Source organism: Heteronotia binoei, chromosome 3 (genome assembly GCF_032191835.1).
Source record: "Heteronotia binoei isolate CCM8104 ecotype False Entrance Well chromosome 3, APGP_CSIRO_Hbin_v1, whole genome shotgun sequence".
NCBI lineage: Eukaryota > Metazoa > Chordata > Lepidosauria > Squamata > Gekkonidae > Heteronotia > Heteronotia binoei.
Window position 1 is genome coordinate 125912008 of NC_083225.1, and position 16443 is coordinate 125928450.

The 16443-nt window shown below is 37.3% G+C and overlaps 1 non-coding gene across 1 annotated transcript; it reads left to right on the forward strand.

Moving 5' to 3' along the window:
- The first annotated feature begins 987 nt into the window (after positions 1 to 987).
- TRNAT-AGU (transfer RNA threonine (anticodon AGU)) lies at positions 988 to 1058 on the forward strand. Its single transcript has one exon. It is a non-coding gene; the product is annotated as a tRNA-Thr (tRNA).
- The last annotated feature ends 15385 nt before the right edge of the window (positions 1059 to 16443 follow it).

Genomic DNA, 16443 nt, shown 5'->3' on the forward strand with positions numbered 1-16443 from the left:
CTCTAAAAAAATTACCAACTAGTGGTCCTTCTTAAGAGAATGTTCCCCATAATTACATACAGCTGGCCATACAGTCCCATGGTCCCAAAGGTGCACAGACCTATTTAAACCTTAATCAAGGTTGCCAACTTACTTATTTACTATACTTTTATGACATCACAACAATTTAATATTTTTTCTCTAAGGCAACCTAACAATTCATATGTGGTCCATGTTTGATACAGAACCAGTTAGAATGAAAAGTTTATTTATTTATTTTCTTCTCTCTGCTATTTGTTTTATTTAGCCTATAATAGAGTCAATCCAATGGTCAATATGCATCCTGAACATCTTATTAATATCATTCTTTTACTTATTGTTTTGTGGTGTCATAATCCCCAACACTAAGGGAAAGCAATAATCAATAATGGGATCACAGTGGAGATACATTACAAGAAACAAATGTTGGGGGATTTCTATTGTACCCCCAACAATATAAAACCCCAAAATCAAGATCCTGCAGCAACCAAAACAAACTGCAATTTTCAGAAGGCTAACACATACTCACTAATAAGTTGTAAGACCTCATAGATAAACTTTCTTAGACTCCTATGTTTAGAAAAGCAAACAGTTTATTAGACTCCAAGTTTCTCTTTAGACAAAAGGATACTAATATAGTTAGAAAGGCAAAACAAGAGATTACATTAGTACAGTTGCTCTTACATTAGTACAGTTGCTCCTTTAGACTTAAGAAGACTCCTTTAGAAGGCTTAAAATATATGGATAGAAAAGCAAATGGTTGGATAAACTTAGCACATTTAAGAAAACAATTGCACAGTTAGAATTCAGTCAAGCACAAGCATAACATACAATAAAGCAATAATGAAAAATACAAGTCCCAACAGGGACTTATCCCTATTAGACTACATTTTCCCATTTAGCATCTAAGTCCCAAATCCCATTCTATATTAGAGACCTCCAATATAAGAGATTCATGGCTTCGGGGAGGGACAGTGGCTCAGTGGTAGAGCATCTGCTTAGTAAGCAGAAGGTCCCAGGTTCAATCCCTGGCATCTCCAACTAAAAAGGGTTCAGGCAAATAGGCGTGAAAAACCTTAGCTTGAGAACCTGGAGAGCCGCTGCCAGTCTGAGTAGACAATACTGACTTTGATGGACCGAGGGTCTGATTTAGTATAAGGCAGCTTCATATGTTCATGAAGTCAGCCCAGAGTCTAAGTCTATTAGCTTGGCATGATCGACACAGAGAGAGCCTCTTGTGCAGATCAGCAGCTCGTCTCTAGAAATCCACAGCTTTTAAAGGCTCCAATTGACCCAATCTCAGATCTACTGGGTTACACAGCTGTGCTTCTGATGTCAACAATTTTGCAGCCAAAAAAACAATCAGAACTAACTCAAAACAATCATGGCTGCCATTGTCCCTAGTTTACTTCAACCTCTCACCTACTTAGTAGCCGTCTTACTTCCTCCTCTCCATAGAAGAGGCAGATTGAACCTTCACCTAATTACCCATCTGGTCCCCTAAAGAGGCTCCATGATGCTGAAAGACTGAGACCTCCACTGGCCAAATTCTATAACTGCAGCAAAGATTATAGAGAGAGAGACTGCTTCAAGAAAAATATAAAGGCTTGAAGTGTTTGCAGGTGTTTGAAAAGCTTAGTGCCCATTTCATAAGAGCATGGCTACTTTCAGAAAGAGTTCTTGTATCCAATTTCATAAAGAGTATGTTTAAGATCATAAAGAATATGGTTAGGATCATAAAGAGGGTCAACCCAAAATAAATTCTGCCACAACAAACAACATAACTGTAAATAGGCTACCATACTTTTAAATATATAATTACTTTTGAATTTACATACTTTTAAAATATAAAACTACTTTTAAATTTACAAATATCTTTGATAAACAAATCCACAGTAGCATCCATAAGAAACAATTAAACCAATTTCAACAGAGCCCATATTTTAAAAGTATGAAAATTCAAAAGTAATTATATATTAAAAGGTGGGGGCTCCAAGCCAACCCCAAACAGCAGGAGTGAAAGGCCTGACCAGTGCAAATCTCACTGCCCCCTCCACTCAACAATTACCCATTTACTGAGCCCCAACTGGGAGCCAATAGCCAATCTCTTGGCATGATCAACTGCCCAAAAGATGTAGCTGCAGGTAAGGACTGTTCCTCTCCTGCCATGGACCACGTTATCTGAAAAGAAGTAACAGTGAAATACCAAACACAACAACAACAACAACCATCTCATAGCATGGTGAGGGGGCACATATAACCCTTATAAGCTTCTGACCACCATCCTCCCATGAGCTGAATTACAGTTTCAGCATATTCCAAGGCTGCAGCAGTAGACACCACCTTGATTCTGAATGAATGAGTACCGAACTTCACACCAGCAAGGCCCAGCTTAGCCAAAGCCTGACAGGTCACTGCCCAGAACTAGTGTTTTGTCAGCAGATTTCCATCAGCATGATGAAACAGCAAACTAACTTCACAACCCTGTAGTGCCAAATATTAAGAGCAGTAAATAGGCAAAACTCCATGTTGGAACAAGAGCTCCTTTCTGGTGCTGATCAATCTTGGAACACGTGAAGGTAATATGCACCTCCCCACTTATTAACCTGAGATCATGAGCCTCAATGCCTGACCGGATAGGTCAGTCTTGGACTGAACCATGAGCTCAGTCACTCACAAAGATCCAAAAATGTAACCAAAAAATAGGCATGAAAAAGGAAAGCATCACATGAAGAAGTGAATATCCCTCCCCAGGCCACATGCAGTCCCTTAAGGATTACAAGAGAAATGGGCTGCCTATCATTCTTCTGCTTGCCACCTTCCATAGTCCAGCCCTCCAACATCTTCCATAATTGGAAGTCACCAGTGGCCTCATTGAATCCCAAAGCCTTGATAGCGAAGGCAATCACTGAAAGCTGTCCCTGTATGGAACTTACTGCCAAACTCCCATCTTTAAGGAAAACACAGAAATGGGGCAGATGTTCCACTGGAGTTGGTCAGGCCTTACGATACCCTTCCTGAATTCTAAACTGTTCACATTTGCAAACTGTATGTTTCCTTGTGCTAGGGGCAATAGCCAAGCCTTGTGCTAGAAGCAATAGCCAAGCCTATAGTTCTGCAGGCCTTGGCCCTCCAACCAGTTATAGCTCTGGAGGCATTCTTGCCAGCTGAAGATTGGTGCCTGGAACAAGCTGACAAAACCTCTCCATCTGTAAGAGAGAGTGTCAGCCACCCCATTATCCACCCCCGGTACATGTCTGGCAAGAAACAACACATTGAGCTTAAGGCAACACAGAGTTAAGGCATGGACCAACATCATCATCCTAGGGGATTTCAATGTGAGGGAACTGATGGCATGAACCACAGCCACATTGTTACACCAGATTGTCATCCCCCCCCCCCCCACAGCCAAATCAAAATTGGGGAAAAAATCAAGGAAGGTGGGATCCCTAGTCCACCCAGTGCCAACCCAATCAGCAAGCCACACCTCTGTGCACCAGTGTCCATGAAAATAGATCTCCAAACCTTGCAATCTTGCTGCATCAGATGTGACCTGAAGCTCAGCTTAAATTTTCAGGTCATCTTTCCAAATCCCATGAAATGACTAAAGGAATTCCTGCCAAAACAAAAGGTTGGCATTCATCCAGCTGGTGACTCGCACCCTGTGATGTGGGAGGTGAAACCCAACCATGGCATCACAAGGCCTCCTCAAAAAGGCCTGCCCCGGTGCAGCAACATTGCATACAAAGTTAAGATGCCCAAGCAGCTGCTTGATCTTTCATAAGGTAACCTTTTTACCTAAAAAAGCCACAATCCAGGCTTGCAAGTCCTTTGTCTGAGGGTAAGTGGGATATTTGGGCTGCCATATCTAGTTCCACACCCAAGAATGTCAACCTCTGAACAGGACCTTCCATTTTCTCATGTGCCAGAATAACTCCCAGTTTCCCAGCCAGGTCAGTGAAACCCACCAACAACAGAGCACATTGGAAAGTTTCTTGAGGGCCCCAAAACAGTGTCATTCAAATAGTGTGTGATGTCCTGAAGACCTGTTTTAGCATACACCATCCAATCCAAGAATGAGCTGAAGTGCTCAAATACAGCACAAGATATAGGCCCTGTCCACGTAGCATTGGCCATCAAAGGCAAATCCTAACAATTCAATCATCTGGGTGGACAGAGAAGATGAAATGCAGACTTAATGTCACATTTCACCAACTCTGTCTCAGGGCTGCAATGGCACACAACTAGACTGACCAAAGGATGTGTACTGCACAGTGCACAATTGATCAGGAATTGCATCATTGACTGATTCCCACTGTGGATAGGAAAGGTGAATAAAGTGAAATTTTTAAGGTGCCTTTTTAGGCACTATGTCCAAGGAAAGGCCCTTACATTAGGAAGTGGTGGTAAAGGAAAAAAGCCCAACACATGACCCTCTACCATCTCTTTTTCAATTTTCTCGTGAACTTCCACTTCCATACCCATAACAGATTGGAGATTGTGGGCCATAAAAGGTGCTGTAATGCCCTGATATGGAATTCAAAAACCAAACTGAAAACTCTCTAAGAAGTATACACCATCTTCCTTTTTGGGGTAGCGCCTCAGCCGCGCCTTCAGTTTTAGTGGGCTGGGATCCTTTTCCCAAAGCCTGGCTAGTCAGCCCCCACCCCCTTGCTGTCACTGACTCTTACATGGCTTTCCTTGAGGATAGGCTGTGAATGAGTGAGACCCACCCACATAAAGAACACTAATGTTTACATGTGCAGGATTTTTTTATGATAGACCCTCTGTTAGCCAAACTCCCAACAAAGCAAGGGCAGGGCATTAGCTGGTTCTGCTGCATAAGGGGTTGTCCAAGGAGTGGGATTGCCCCAACCCTCCCCCCCCCCCCGCAAGAGCCACTGCAGGGGGTTGAGTAGGAAATCTACCCAGGGTGCCAAAATGACAGGCATCAAAGGGCCCCAAGCCCTGTCCCCATACTGCTAGATGTTGTGCTAGGCAAGACAGTGGCTGGAGACCTGGAGGCAGCAGCCTGACCCCAGGGTCCCCAAGGCCACATCAGCCCAACCTGCTGCATGCAAGGTGACTTACCAGTGGCCCCTTAAAGCTCCATGTCCGTTGGTTCCACTGCTGCACCTTCCCCATCCACTGCATTAGTTACACCACAGCCTGATGGTCCTGCTGTACCAGTGGCATTGCCACCTGCTCCAGAACTCCCCTCAAGAGAAGACAAATTACTCAGAACGTTGACCCGGAACTTTTGAAATTTAGAAGCACTATCCTGCCCAACCACACCCACTGGAGCAGCAAGGCTGGCAACAGCTTTCTGAGCTTTCTCTAAAGCAGCCAGGTGGGCCAAAATGGTCTGCATGCCTGCAGCCATGGCATCCCCCTCTGAGGGGGATGGGACTGAAACCTCACTTGGTTTAGACACCTTAGGTTCTGGCCCTTCACCCTAGGATTTGCCCTTTCCCTTTTTTGGAGGACCATATCCAGGCTATAGCAACAGGCAACAGAAGAGAAGATGATGAAGAAGAAGAATATTATATTGGATTTATATACCGTCCTATACGCTGAATCTCCCTCCCCCCTCACAACAGACACCCTGTGAGGTAGGTGGGTTTGAGAGAGCTCTTACAGCAGCTGTCCTTTTAAGGACAACTCTTACAAGAGCTATGGCTGATCCAAGGTCATTCCAGCAGCTGCAAGTGGAAAAGTGGGGAATCAAACCTGGTCCTCCCAGATAAGAGTCTGTGCACTTAACCACTACACCAAACTGGCCTACCTCCCTGAAATACAAAATGGCTGCTGCCCAGTAGTCAAGAATAAAATAACCCAAAATGGCCACTGCACAGGGAAAAAAAATCAATCACTCCTTGGCTGATACAAAATGGCAATTACCCGGGCTTCCGGGATTAGGGAAATGGCAAGCTGACCTGTCTCTTTAACGGGGACAGACTGAAGCCTCTGTTCAGGGTAGGAAAAGGCTCTTTCTGGCCTTCTACCTACATCTCTCAGCTAGAGATTTGTCCAAGATACGCACAAGAACTCAGAGGGGGTTTACCTTGGCTGAAAGAGAGCTTAGTTGGGGGCTCTTTTGAAGCTTTGAGGGGCCCCTGGAGAAGAGTGGTGTTTTCATCATCTACAAAGGCTTTCAGAGGCTTTCAATTGGCATAAGCTTGGCAGGATCCTAATCTACTTTGGGACTGGTGAACATCTGATAGTTGGAAAGATCGATGTTAAGCTAGATATCAGCGAAGAGGTACCGATTACAATCTTTTGCTCCAGAACTTTTTTAAAGCATATAAAATAATTTTGGAAGGTGGGAAGGAGTGATTTAGAGAGAGGGGAAGAAGAAGAAAAGAAAGATTGAATTTTGGACTTTGTTAAAAGAAGGATATTGCTAAAAACTGGGAAAGAAGTTATTGTTTGGATTACTTGCGGTCACTGAAGAAAGTATCATTGTCACAGCTTTGCCTTTCCTACAAGCAAAACAGGAAGTACGTCAAAGATCATGAGATTTGGATATCATTGAGAACGGGATTTGGTGCCTAGCAAAGTAGGAAGTAATAAGGGAACAGAGACTAACAAAGATCATGAGATTTGAATACCATTGAAAACATGATTTCGTTCCTAGCAAAGAAGGAAGTAATAAGAGAAGAGAGAAAAACAAGAAGAAGGCCTACACTAGGATTTTTTATTATAGAGAAATTGCGTTTGCCATTTTGAAAAAAATAAAACTTTTAAAATTAATATTTAACCCTAGGAATAAAAATAAAACTTTTAAAATTAATATTTAACCCTAGGAAGATCAAAAAACAGCAAAATTAGGCTAATTTAAAAGGGCAAGTATTAAGCTATTGAATCTGATATTTGGATTTGGATTTTAAGACGTGTAAATTTTCGTGGGTTATTTTAATGTCAGAATCAAAAGCAACATGTGCAAGAGCTCTTTCCTTGGAAAAAATGCAAGACCAACTAGAAGCAATGGAAGCTGGGATAATGAAAGGAGTTGAGAAGATGTTAATGGCTTGTAAAAAAGAACTTAAAAAAGACATTGGAGACCTTTAAAAAGGAAATGGAAGACTTTAAAAATGAGGTGGTGGTGGTTAAGGAAAAAGTCCAGGATGTAGAGGAGAAAGTTAAAGTGCATATTTCTACCTTGTTAAAGCTGCAAGAGAAGGTGACAATCCATGACTGCAGACTGATGGAAACCCAAATTCATCTGAGAGGAGTACCTGAGGAGGAAGAAACTGACTTAAAGGGATATATTGTGAAAATAATTGCTGACTTCTTAGAGGAAGATCCTGGAGGGACTAGAAATATGTATGACTTTATGTATAGAGTCAACTCATCATATGCCAAGAACAAAAAACTGCCAAGAGATGTAGTCATAAAATTTATGACAAAAGAAATGGTAGGAAAAATCTTGAACCAAAGTTTTCAAAAGATTCTGACAGTAGAAGAGAGTAGAGTTAGAATACTGAAAAAGTTGCCAAGACAAGTGATAAATGACAGGAAATCTTACAAGAAACTGACAGAGAATCTGCGTGTTAATCGAACAAGATACAGTTGGATAATACCTGAAGGTTTGAGTTTTGAGCTACATGGAAGGATTACAATTACGAATGCACAAGAGCTGTGTAGTTTCTGTGAACAGAATAAAGACTTTGCACCATAATGGATTACAAATTATTATCTTGGAATGTAAATGGACTAAATTCACCGCAAAAAAGGAAAGCAACATTTCATTGGATTAAAGAGCAAAATTGTAATATAATTTGTTTACAAGAAATCCATATACAACAAATATTTATGGAATAAACAATTAGGATTGGAATTTTTTTCATTGGCGAAACAAAAGAGAAGGGGCGTGATTTTTTATATTAATCAACAATTAGAGCCAAAATTGATATTTAAAGACAAGGATGGGAGATATGTGGCAGTAGAGATAATGATAAATGCAAAGAAAACATTGTTATTAGGACTGCATGCACCAAACGGCACAGATGCTTTTTTCAAAGACATTACCCGACAGCTTGATGAAATGACTTATGACCAGATATTGATGATGGGAGACTTTAACGGAACAATACAGAACAAAATGGATAGGTCTGGACAAAAATTAACAACAAGGAAGGAAAACTGCCAAAATCTTTTTTTGAACTGGTTAAACAAGAAAATTTGGAAGATATCTGGAGAAAATTCAACCCAGAAATAAGAGACTATACTTTTTTTTCAGCAAGACATAACACTTATTCCAGAATTGACATGTTATGGGGTACTAAAGATTTGAGCCTCATAACTAAAAAAGTGGAGATTTTACCAAAGATAAGTGCTGATCATAACCCAATATTTTGGATTACAAAACTGCAAACAAAAAAAAATCAAGAAGATGGAGATTAAATGAAGATTTACTACAGAATAAAGAAATAGTGACATCTCTAGAAAATGAAACTAAAGCTTTCTTCCAAATAAATGATAAAGAAGATCTAGAATTTCAGACGGTATGGGATGCTTATAAAGCAGTAATGAGAGGAATATTGATTACTTTGAATAATAAAGACAAGAGGGCAAAAGAAAAACAGATATTGGACATTCAAAATGAAATAAAGAAAAAAGAAGGGGAACTGAAAAAAGGCCAGGGAAAAAGAAAATCATAAGGGAGATTACTATATTACAAACTCAAATGAGACATTTGCTGAACAAAGAAATTGAATGGAATTTGAAAAAATTGCAACAGAAATCTTTTGAGGGTGCAAATAAGCCTGGAAAGTATTTAGCTTAGCAACTGAAGAAAAAGAGAGAAAGTAAAACTACTAGTAACATTGTGACTGGTGGAAAAGAGATAGTAGATCAAGAAGGAATAAAAATTGTTAAAATTCAATATCTTTGCTCAGGAAGAAGGGAGAAAAACGAAACTAGTCTCATCTGAAAGAACTGGCTCTAAGCTATTGGATTGGATGCTAAATTTTATGTGGGGATTTTTTTAAGGTTTGGTGATTTTTTATATGTCAGTAGAAAGAACAACACGTGCAAGAGCCCAATCATTTGACAAGATGCAGGCTCAATTTGACGCTCTGGAGGCAAAAATGTTAAAAGCTATGGACAAATTGCATTTGGCAATAAAAAAAGATATTAAAAAAGAAGTTGGAGACCTTAAGAAGGAGATAGAGAATTTTAAGGAAGAGACTCAAAATAAAGTGAAAGAGGTAGAGATGAAAGTGGATACACAGGCCTCTGCCTTGCTAAAAATTCAAGAAAAGGTCATAATACACGACTGTAAGTTGCTGGAGTCACAAGTGCGTCTAAGAGGGGTACCTGAAAAAGAAGACACAGACTTAAAAGGCTATATGGTGGATATCATCACTGAGTACATAGAAGAAGACCCTGACAGATTTAAGAGTATGTTGGAGGGTGCCTACAGAGTCAACTCAGTTTATGCGAAAAATAAAGGTCTGCCAAGAGACATCGTCATAAGATTAAGATCAAAAGAAGTGGCAGAGAAAATTTTGAGGAAAGGGTACCAAAAAGCCTGGGCAATAGAAGGGAGCAGAGTTAAAATAATGAAAGAGCTACCAAGAGAAGTGATCAGCGATAGGAAAAAGTACAAGAAGCTAACCGATCAGTTGCGTGCAGAGGGCACAAGATATAGATGGATAATACCAGAGGGTCTTGGATTTGAACAAAATGGCAAAAGGATTACAATAAGAAGCGAACAAGAGATGCATAGCTTTTTTGAAGAAAATAAAGAACCAACATCATAATGGAGTACAAATTACTATCTTGGAATATAAATGGACTAAATTCACCACAGAAAAGAAGGAGAACATTTCATTGGATTAAAAAGCAAAAATGTAATATAATTTGTTTACAGGAAGTTCATTTACAACGCAAGGACAGTAAATTTTTGTGGAATAGAAATTTGGGGTTGGAATTTTTTTCACTAGCAGAGCAAAAGAAAAGAGGGGTGGTTTTTTACATTAAAGAACAACTTGACCCAAAATTAATCTTTAAAGACAAAGAAGGAAGATACATTGCTGTTGAGGTGACGATAGAGGCGAAAAAAACGTTACTACTAGGACTCTATGCACCCAATGGAGCGAAAGACAAATTCTTTAAAGACATAAATAGACAAATGGACGAAGAGACTTATGACCAGGTATTGATGATGGGTGATTTTAATGGGACAATACAAAATAACCTTGACAGATCAAGTCCAAAGAAGAATGATAAAGAAGGGAAGCTGCCCAATTCTTTCTTTGAGTTGATTAAACAGGAAAATCTAGAAGACATTTGGAGAAAGTTCAACCCTGAGGTAAGAGACTATACATTTTTCTCAGCAAGGCATAATTCTTTTTCCAGAATTGACATGTTGTGGGGTTCCCAAGGCTTGGGCCTCATAACAAAAAAAATTGAGATTCTTCCAAAGGTTTGGGCGGACCATAATCCAATATGCTGGTCAACAAAATTGCAAAGAAAATCAAGAAGATGGAGAATTAATGAGGATTTACTACAAAATAAAGACACTGTATCATTCTTAGAAAAGGAGACTGCAGCATTCTTCCAAATAAATGAAACGGATGATATGGAATATCCAACAGTATGGGACACTTATAAAGCAGTAATGAGGGGTATATTAATTACATTGAATAATAAAGACAAAAGAGCAAGAGAAGAAAGGCTGTCAGCACTGCAAAATGAAATAGATAAAAAAGAAAAGGACTTAAAAAAAAGACCAGGGAAGAAAAAATTAATAAAAGAAATTACGATATTACAATCCCAAGTTAAACATTTGCTGAATAAAGAATTAGAATGGAATTTAAAAAATTTGAAACAGAAATCGTTTGAAAGTGCAAACAAACCTGGTAAATACCTGGCCTGGCAATTAAAAAAAAGGAAAGAAAATAAGACTATAAATAAAATCATGGCAAATGGGAAAACAGTAGTGGATCAAGAAGGAATTAAAAGAGAATTCTTTAAATACTATGCAAATTTATTCAAGGGTGTGAATGTAAGTAAAGAAAAAGTGGAAGAGTATCTACGAAACATTCAGGTGGCACCTTTGACGGAACATATGAAAAAGATATTAAATGACCCAATAGAGAAAATTGAAATAGAAGCAGCAATAAAAGCAATGCAAGAGGGTAAAGCTCCAGGGCCAGATGGATTCACGTCAAAATTTTACAAATCTCTCAAGGATGAATTAACACCCAAACTGTTGAAGTTGTTAAACACGATAAGAGAAGAAGGGAAAATCCCAAAGACCTGGAGGGAAGCTGTAATCTCTCTGATTCCTAAGGAAGATAAAGATAGCACAAACGTAAAAAATTATAGACCAATCTCATTGTTGAATAATGACTATAAGATCTATACAAGAATTTTAGCAGAGCGACTGAAACAATACCTGACCAACTTTATAAACAAAGACCAAGCGGGATTTCTTCCTAAAAGACAAATAAGGGACAATGTAAGAGCTGTTATTAATGTTGTGGAATACTATGAAAAGCATCCGGAAAAAGAAGTGGCCTTATTTTTTGTTGACGCAGAGAAAGCCTTCGACAACTTAAATTGGGACTTTATGTTTGCGGTAATGGAAAAAATTAATTTAGGGGAACAATTTATAAAAATGACAAGAGCAATATATACAGATCAGCATGCAAAATTGTGTATAAATGCAGACCTTACCAAAGAATTGAAAGTGAGTAAAGGAACAAGGCAAGGATGCCCGCTATCACCATTGTTGTTTATAATGACTCTTGAAATTTTGTTACAACAAATTCAAAAAGATGAAAAAATAGAAGGTCTAAAAATTAGAAGATTCTCTTATAAATATAAAGCTTTTGCAGATGATATAGTGTTCATAATGGAGAATCCGGTTCAAGTGTCACCACTGCTGTTAGCTAAGATAAAAGAATACGGAGAACTAGCAGGATTATACATAAATAAGGAGAAATCGAAATTCCTCTGTAAAAACATGCAACCAAATAAAACAAACGAACTACAAAAGGTGACAGGTTGTGAAGTCACAACCAAAGTTAGGTACCTTGGAATAGAGATAACAATGAAGAACATTGATTTATACAAAAACAATTATGAAAAACTGTGGTGTAAGATGGACAAAGATTTGATGAAATGGAATAAACTCAACTTGTCCTTACTGGGCAGGATAGCTGCAATCAAAATGAATATTTTGCCAAGGATAATGTATTTGTTTCAAACCATCCCGATTGTAAAAGAAGCAAAACAATTCAACAAATGGCAAAGGAAAATCTCTGATTTCATTTGGGCCGGAAAGAAACCAAGGATAAAGATGAAGATCTTAACGGATGCCAAAGAGAGAGGAGGTTTTCAACTTCCCGATCTAAGACTATACCACGATGCAGTTTGTTTGACATGGATAAAAGATTGGATAATGCTGTTAGATAAAAAACCTTTGTGGTTAGAAGCTCACGGAAATAGATTCGGCTGGCATGCATACATGTACTATGGGAAGAATAAAATGGATGGTTTTTTCTCTCACCACTATGTCAGAAATACATTACTAAATACTTGGATAAAATACAAGAAATACGGGGACGAGAGAAAACCATTATGGATAGTGCCAGCAGAAGTAATAAAAATAACAGCTGATTCTGAAGAAAAAAGAGAAATGTCATATAACCAACTGCTTAAGATTCAAGGAGACAAAATTGAATTAAAAACCTCAGAAGAGCTAAATAACAATTATGATTGGTTTCAAATGCAACAAATTAAAAGTTTGATGGAAAATGACATAAAATCAGAGGGGATTAGACGAGAACAAACAGAACTGGAAAGAGTCCTGTTAGGTGACAATGAAAAATTGATATCAAAAGTATATAAGTTATTATTGAAATGGTCTACAGAAGAAGAAGTAGTAAAGTCTCAAATGGTCAAATGGGCAATTAATGTGAATAGAGAAATACAAATGGAAACATGGGAGCACCTCTGGAAGAACTCAATGAAGATATCAACTTGTCAAAGCATTAAGGAGAACTGTTTTAAAATGATGTATAGGTGGTATATGACTCCGAAAAAATTGGCTAAGATAAGTAAGAAAATGTCGGATAGATGTTGGAAATGTAAAAAACATGAAGGTTCTTTCTTCCATATGTGGTGGACATGTGAAAGAGCGAAAGAATTCTGGAAGATGATACAACAAGAAATCACCAAAATTTTGGGCTATGATTTTAAGAAAATTGCAGAGACGTTTTTACTTGGATTACAATTAGAAAAATACCCAAAAGAAGACAGGACTTTAATTTGGTACCTGTTATCAGCTGCTAGGACTTTGTACGCGCAGCTTTGGAAGCAAGAAAAAATACCAGAGAAATGGGAATGGACCATGAAAGTTTTATCGTGGTGTGAAATGGACAAATTAACCAGAACACTAAGAGACTATGATTTAGAGATATTCAAAAGGGAGTGGAGAAAATTTAAAGGATATATGGAGAAAACTTGGAAAGTAAAGAAATATTGGACATTTTTTTAGTTGTAAGAATATATATACGGAACTTTGAGCAATCAGAAGTGCCTTTAGTATGGATTTGAACTTATAACCTCGGGGAAGTCAACATTGGAGGGAGGGGGGATGGAAATGTCATATGGGTTAATGTGAAAAAAAAGAAAAAATTAAGAAATAGATAAGCTTTGTAACCATATGCTACCAATAAATTGTTTAAAACACAAAGAAGGAATAAAAAGAGACTTTTTTAAGTATTATGCCAACTTATTTAAGGGTGTGAAAATAAAAAAAGAAAAGATTGAAGAGTACTTGCAAAATGTTAAAATAGCACCCTTAACGGAAAATATGAAGAAAATTTTGAATGATCCAATTGAAAAAATTGAAATTGAAGCAGCAATTAATGCAATGAAAATTGGTAAGGCGCCTGGGCCAGATGGATATACAGCTAAATTTTTAAAAAAATTTAAAGAAGAATTGGTACCAAAATTACAAAAAATGATGAATATGATAAGAATAAAAGGGAAAATACCAAATACTTGGAAAGAAGCTGTAATTTCGTTGATACCTAAAGAAGATAGAGATGTCACGAATGTACAGAACTATAGACCAATTTCGTTATTAAATATTGATTAAAAGATATGCACAAGAATCCTGGCAGAATGACTTAAATAATATTTGATAACTTTATAAAGGAAGATCAAGCAGGATTTCTCTCTAAAAGACAAATAAGAGATAATATAAGAACAGTTGTTAATATTGTGGAATATTATGAAAAACATCCAGAAAAGGAAGTTGCATTATTCTTTGCGGATGCAGAGAAAACTTTTGATAATTTGAACTGGGACTTTATGTTAGCAGTTATGGAAAAGATAGAACTTGGAGAGCATTTATAAGAATGATAAAAGCAATATATACGGAACAGAGGGCAAAGTTGTGTATAAATGCAGACCTTACAGATAATACGATAATTAGTAAAGGTACAAGACAAGGTTGCCCGCTTTCAGCACTGTTGTTTATTATGACTCTTGAAATTTTACTGATACAAGTACAAGATGATAAAGAAATAGAAGGGCTAAAATCCAGAGGATCTATTTACAAATATAGAGCATTTGCTGATGACATAATGTTTATAACTGAAAATCCTATACAAGTAACACCTTTGTTGTTAACTAAGATACAAGAATATGGTGAATTGGCGGGATTTTATGTTAATAAAGAAAAGTCAAAACTTTTATGTAAAAATATACAAACAAACAAACAAAAAGAAATGCAGAGATTGAGGGGATGTGAAGTTGCTTCCAAAGTAAAATATTTGGGCTTGGAGATAACAATGAAGAATATTGATTTGTTTTAAAATAACTATGAAAAGCTATGGCATAAAATGGATGAAGACTTGATGAAATGGAATAAACTTAATTTGACATTGTTGGGTAGAATAGCTGCAATTAAGATGAACATTTTGCTGAGAATAATGTATTTGTTTCAAACTATTCTGATTGTGAAAGATAGTAAACAATTCAATAAATGGCAAAGGAAGATTTCAGAATTTGTCTGGGCTGAGAAGAAACCAAGGATTAAAATGAAAATTTTAACAGACGCTAAAGAGAGAGGAGGATTCCAGCTACCAGACTTAAGAATATATCATGATGCAGTTTGCTTAGTATGGATAAAAGATTGGGTGATGCTGTCAAATAAAAAACTTTTAATGTTGGAAGGTCATGGAAATAAATTCGGCTGGCACGCTTACATGTACTATGGGAAGAACAAAATGGATGGTTTTTTTCTTTCACCATTATATAAGAAATAATCTGTTAAATACATGGATGAAGTATAAGAAGTGTGGTGATGAGAGAAAGCCATGATGGATAGTGCCAGAAGAAGTGATAAAAATAACAGCTAAGACCGACGAAGAAAGAGGGTTGTCATACAATCAACTATTAAAAATACAAAGTGGTAAAATAGGATTGAAATCCGTGGAGGAGTTGAATAACAAATATGATTGGTTTCAAATGCAACAAATAAAGAGCCTGGTGGAAAATGATATTAAAGCTGAAGGAATAAGATGAGAGCAAACAGAAATGGAGAAAGTTCTGTTTGGAGATAATGAAAAATTAATTTCAAAAATATATAAGTTACTCTTAAAATGGTCTACAGAAGATGAAGTAGTAAAATCTCAAATGATTAAATGGGCAATCAATGTAAATAAAGAAATACAGATGGATACATGGGAATATCTTTGGAAGAACTCTATGAAACTTTCAACTTGTCAGAGTATTAAAGAGAACTGTTTTAAAATGATGTACAGATGGTATATGACCCCTAAAAAGTTGGCAACGATGAACAATAAGATGCCAGATAGATGTTGGAAATGTAAAAAACATGAAGGTTCTTTCTACCATATGTGGTGGACTTGTGAAAGAGCAAAAAAGTATTGGCAGATGATTCAACAAGAAATTTCTAAGATCTTGGGATATGAATTTAAGAAAGTAGCAGAAACATTTCTGTTGGGATTACAAATGGAAACATTTCCAAAAGAAGATAGAACTTTGATTTGGCACTTGCTTTCAGTGGCTAGGACATTGTATGCGCAGTTATGGAAGCAAGGAAAAATACCAGAAAAATGGGATTTGATTACAAAAGTAATAACATGGAGTGAGATGGATAAACTAACAAGAATCTTAAGAGACTATGATTTGGAAGTTTATAGAAAGGAGTGGAAAAAATTTAGAGGTTATGTAGAAAAACAATGGAAAATAAAAGGACATTGGACAATTTTTTAATAATGATTAAGTACTAGAAAAAAGAAGAATATGAATCTAGGCTTATATGGTTCATATGGTTTAAGGGTACCTTTAAGTGTTAGCATTTTAAGTTTATAACATCGGCGGGAGTCAAGTAACGGAGGGAGGGGGATTTAGAAAATAGCATATGGGAAAGAT